This window comes from Rhynchophorus ferrugineus, unplaced genomic scaffold, assembly GCF_030347505.1.
Source record: "Rhynchophorus ferrugineus isolate W39M unplaced genomic scaffold, kcgeb_rfMv2 rfM11, whole genome shotgun sequence".
NCBI lineage: Eukaryota > Metazoa > Arthropoda > Insecta > Coleoptera > Curculionidae > Rhynchophorus > Rhynchophorus ferrugineus.
The window spans coordinates 28044594-28050813 of record NW_027472590.1 but is presented as its reverse complement, the minus strand read 5'-3'; positions in this window follow the sequence as shown (position 1 = coordinate 28050813).

The following is a 6220-nucleotide window of genomic DNA, read 5'->3' as shown; positions in this document are numbered from 1 at the left end:
TCTGTAAATATTCTAATGATTACGGCCCTGTCTCTATAAATTTGGCCATTTAAACGGCACACTGACAACCCAAATTATAATTACGACGATAACGGCGACGCGTTCAAAAGATAGCGATTTTTAGTTAAAAGGGACCCCTTTATATTATCGAATTAAAAACGGAAAATAAAACAACGTTTGAGATCGCGCGATTAGCTCAGTTGGCACGCACGAATCTTCCAAACGAAACAAAAAACGTATATATAGTCCGTCGATGTAATCACCTGAAAGTATTTTGTTCGAGTTTTACTTGTTGCGGGTAAGCTACAGTCTATCCAAAGTTATTTTATACATAACAGGTCAATTGAAGTCCCCGGCCTGACACAAAGTAAAACACATTTCTTGTCAAAATTGTTTTTTTTTATTTAACATAATTCCCTTCAACGGTGGTACACTGAGAACAGGAAGTAGTCGCTGGGGGCCAGATCTGGAGAATACGGTGGATAAGGAAGCAATTCGAAACCCAATTCGTGAATTTTTGACACGGTGCATTGTCTTGGTGAAGCAGCACTTTCTTTTCCTCCAAATGTAGCCGTTTTTCGGCGATTTCGTCCTTTAAACAGTCCGATAACGCTATGTAATAGTCGCTGTTGATGGTCCTTCTTTTTTTGAGGTAGTGAATGGAAATTATTCCATGCGTATACCAAAATACAGACGCCATAACCTTGCCAGCCGACTGTTGCTTTTTTCCACGCTTTGGAGCGCGTTCATTGTATGCAGTCCACTCGGACGACTGTCGATTGGACTTCGGAGTGAAATGATAGAGTCATGTTTCATCCATTATCACATATCGACGCAAAAACTCTGGTTTATTAAACTTGATCTTCAAACACTGCTCCGAATCATAAACTCGTCGTTGTTTTTGTCAAAATGTTATAATTCACAAACTAATGATCCGACAGGTGTCAAATTTATACACGCATCTTTTGAGGGTTATGTCTAACTAGAAAACATATGTGTCAAGCCGGGGACTTTTCAATTGACCTGTTAACATGTACATATTTTGAGCTATTAAGCTTTTTAATAGCCGCAGTTACTTCATGCACTTGATCTATTGCTGAGTGGTGATTTTGAAAACCAAACTGGAAATCTGTTTCTGGATATCTGAAGCACGTTTAAATATTAGTTTCTTAAATAATTTTGATATTGCAGGTATCAACGCAATAGGTTTGTAAGATTCGGCTTGTTCTGCAGGTTTGTCAGGTTTTTTGAGAATAATTATTTATACCACCTTAAAGCATTCCGGAACGTGCTTAAGTCTTAAACAGGCATTATATATATATATATATATATATATATATATATATATATATATATATATATATATATATATATAGTGGCAATTCTTTCAATAATCCAGGTGAAATGTCGTCTATTCAAGGTGCCTTTTTAGGATTGAGGTTGTCAATTTCAGTGGCAACTTCCAATGCAGAAATTAGATTTATCCATTGGAAGTTGTAATTCATTGTAGAAAGATGTATCCATTGTAGATTCTATATCAAGTATTGCGCGAACAATTCAGCTTTTTTATCATCGCGTCGAACCCATTCATTTCGATTATTTCTAATTGACGGTACTCGAATAATTGTTCTTTTAATTCTTCGGGTTGTTTTCCATAGCGAACAATCTTTGTCTGCTTCTGGGCTTAATTCACTTACATATTTGTGAAAGCAATTCTGTTTATATTCTTTGATTTTTTGGTTCGTCAGATTACTAATTACATGAAAAGTTGTTTTGTCTGCAGCATTTCTGGTTCTGTGTCATTGTCTTCTACCTTTTCGCCTTTCTTTTATAATTTCTCTAATTTGAAGGGGTTAAATTACTTCATATTTCGATTTCTCTCTTGTTATTTAGGTAGCATCTTTTACAGCTGACCGAATTTGTTTAATTATCTTCGTTAATTAATTAATCTATCTGTCTTTCATTTAAACTGATTTGTTCCTGCAGTATTAATCTGAATTTGTCCCAGTATTTGTTGGCAAGGTTAGGTTTTTTGTTTTTCTTAGGATTGCCAAGCCCAATGTTAAAAATACTGGAGTGTGATCAGAAGTTAGGTCGCACAAGCTTTCGGTACTACTTTGATTTAATGCTTTTGCCTTTGATGCCTTTTGAAATGTAGAAGTCCAGCTGGTCTGTGACTTTATTACTATCGGTGGGTCAGTGTGTTCGTAAGTACTCTGAAAGTTTAAGAGGTATTCTTGTTTCAAAGCTTAACCTCTTAAGAGTAAGCATTTAAGATGGTTTTCCAGAACTTCTATTATTTTCGGAGTTGTAAGTATTTTAGTGATGGGTTACCAGCCCGTAAGAAAATCGGAAGTGTTCTGGTCCAGAAATTTGGAAAAATCGACTTTTTTTACATATGATCAAAGGTTAATCCTTTAAGAATATATCTTTAAGAGTAATTCTTAATTAAGAGTAATTTACTAGTAATAGAACCTAAAAATTACTTCCTAATCAGAACGTGGCTGTGAAACATGTCAAGCTAGTTAATAATTAATGCGTATGAGCAGTTCTGGCTAATCAACACGCACACGCACACTGAGGTCCAATTACTATGTTAACTGAGTTGCAAGTTGTATGAAGAACGAAGGTTCCATATACTTTTTGAATATGGTCGTTGGTAGATTTACTCCTGCTGCATTTTTGTAAAGCCAATATGTTGCGGTGTGACTTTAAATATTGTTAATAAATGTTAATGAGAAGAACCTTTTGAATAGAACTTTTCTTAATCGATATATTTATTATTTAAGTTAAATTATACAGAAAATTATATGCGAATGTAATACGAAAATAAGCAAACAGAGAACGTTAATGTCGTGGAAATCATAAAAGTGTCAATAACGGAGTGAATTGAATGCTTCTGTATGTCCATCGGTCTCAGTGTGAGAATACGCAGAATAATTACTTTTCAGTTCGAAAAATAAGCAATTTCAAAATGCATACCCTTTTTATATGCCATTCCGTACATCTCATAAACAGTTAACGAAAGAAATTACTAATTAAGAGAGTCTAATGGGAAACTTGTCGCTTCGGAGCTGTACGAATTCGAACTACTATTACACGCGGGGTGTTTTAATTTTCGTATTATTAACTTTTAATGTTCTGAAATATTTTACAGCGTAAATTAGAACAAGTTAAATAAGTTTATCTGAATTAAACTACTGTACATATTTAAAATGTGATGTTTTTGGTGCTTGCCTACATTTTGATTATCTGTGCGCTTAAGAGAAGGCATTTATTGAAAAAATATATTTCATCATTGTTCACAATTTCTTGTCATTTTCCTACGTACGTGCCCAAAAAAAACAATGTTGATTAAACAGCGATCGATTTTCACACTTCTCTAAATTTTTTAAACCATGTGCCAGTTAATCCACATTGTATCGATGTGAAAAGTGGTAATCAGAAGGTGCTGTGTCTGGAGAGTATACTGGCACCACAGAATTTCCCATTTTCTCTGCCACAGTGTATACTTAAAAACTTTCACAATATGTGGCCGAACATAGTCAAGCAAGACTATGATTTTACGTTTACCACTAGCTTTTTGCTAATCTCATGATATGCTTAGTAAACTAATGTATAAATTTTCTTATTATAAATATTCCGTTTCAATCAAGATCCACGCAATATGTCGCAGAAAGCTCTTCTACTTGTTCCAAATTGCTTTTTCAGTCAGCTAATACGGTGGCCATTTTCCATCCTTTTTGATCTTCTCCATCTCATATAAAAGTCTGGAAACATTTTATTCATCAACTCTTAAGCTATCTTAGAGTTTCTGGAGAGCTTTAACTGGGTTTTCATCTAATGAGTCTTGCAATTCATTGTCTTCGAACTATTTTGGTCTTTCAGGCTGCTCCACTATATGGCCGAAGATCACCATATATTTCTAAAAGTGCTTGATTTGTTTTGATGGTAGATTTATTCAAATCAAACAACGAAAATCATGTAAAAGTAATTGAGCGTCCAATTTTGAGTGTTCCATGACTAGTATCTATACTGAATAAGCCAAAAATATTAAATTGAAATCGGTTCAAACCATCAAATTTTTTTGTGTTGGATAGATAAAAATACGTGCAAGCCTCTAACAGGTAGTGAAGTAACAAATATTAATCAGTATTAACGACTTTCAATCTAAAAATAACTTTATTTCTTAATTTTGTTTTCCTTTTTTTCTGCAACATGTGTTATTTGTGAAGTCTTTATATTGTCCTTATATAATTCTTTGTAAAATACTCTTTTAATGGGTGTCAAATTTTTTCTTACAGAAAACATGATATATATGGACATACAGAGCATGGAGATTTTTTTTCTTAATTTTCTTGCATAACGAAGGAACATTCAACGAAATTTTGCAAGAAATATTTCCATTATGAATTAATACACGTTATAAACTTGTTTTTAACACTGGAATAATAGAAACTGATGGGTGATATTACTTCTATATTATTATTCTAGGAATAAGTACATCAAATAACATCGAAATTAACTAAAATTATTGAGAAACGAAATTCAGGAACATTTCACTAACACAAAGGGTCTAGGTTATGATCTAGTAAGTGGTTAAGTATTTCAATAACTGCCAAGAAAGGGCATTATAAATCTAATAGTGTATATTATTTCAGCCTAAGGTAATATGTAATATGTGCTATCGTAATATGTACATTTCCAATGCATTATTGTGGAAATTGTTGTGATCTTTAAATGACCTAAACCCTTCAAGGGTAAAGCATCACACCATCAATATCACTGATATGAATCATATTCAAGTTGATGGAGAATTTATTCTAAAAAGTCAATCGCCAAGAAACGACAATTGCTCAATTACATCGTATCAGATGTAAATGAGAAAACTGTCGAAAAAAGGAAATATATTTGGCGACATTTTTAGAGGTATCATAAGTACATGGTGAGCGTCTTTGAATGCAAGTCAGCAAACAAATGATTTAGTCAAGGACTCTTATCCTATATTTTCACCAAATTGTATGGCAATCTTAAGTGAGTTTTATGGGGCTCAGAAAATGGGTTAATGTCCAAAATAAATTGTTATGAACAAATTTTGAAGCCAGTATGTACCTATGGGGTGCATCAATAGATTCGTTCAAATAAATCTAATATCAATACAGTCTAGACAAAAATCTTAGGAATTAATGAAAACTTATGTGGAATGCAATATATCATCAATATATATCAGTGAATGGATACTCAATCAAAAACGAAACGAAAAATTACTAGTTAATGAATAATTGGTTGTAATATGCACCATATGCACTTCAAAAAGTGATGTATTTTATAGCTATATGTGTATATTCATTAACAAAATGTTTAATAATAATAAAACTCCTGAATATATATTTAGTATATATAGTCTATTCAAAGATTATTTGTATATGCGTCATCGAAATTTGTGACGTCAAAACGTCGCAATGTTGCCGCATCAACTCTGAGTTTTAGTTCAGTTTGGCTTTGACATACATCAAAATTCTAATCTAAATAAAATAAATGAACAAAAATGTTATCAAATATAATTTATTTTAAGATTATAGTTAATTATACAGCCACAATAGTTCATAGGTTAGAGTTATAACCTCTTATCACTATTGCTTTCAACAATTTTGCATACATCTGACAGTTCGAACTAATCAGGCAGCTTCTTGTCTCTTTTTAATCAGAATAAAATGAGAAGGAAAATATTGTCTGATTCTAAAACGAGTTTACACATTAAACATCTTGATGACGCATATACAAATAAACTTTGAATAGACTATTGTATTGTATATTCCTATGTCTAATAATTCTATCCATGAAACTTTAGAATCTTTACCGTTATTTGTTCAATTCAAAAGTTTCTTATAATAAAATATTTTATTAAATGATTTGGAAACGATTTTAATTTATATAACAGCTGAAATTCTCATATATACGGAATAAAGTCCTTATAAAAGAAATTCGACGCTGCAAACGTATAATTTAGCTCTATGACGTCTTTAAATTCGAAAAACTGAGAAAGTCCCGCTGATTTCCCTTTACTTTTAACCCTAACGGAAAACATAAGCAGGGGTTGCCGATGATTTTATTGGAGTTTCTCACGATTTTTTCCGTTTATAATGAAAAAGTAAAAAACAATAGAATATCCCTAAAATTGGGGGAAATAAATTGCTCTGTATCGGTGTCAATCTGGACT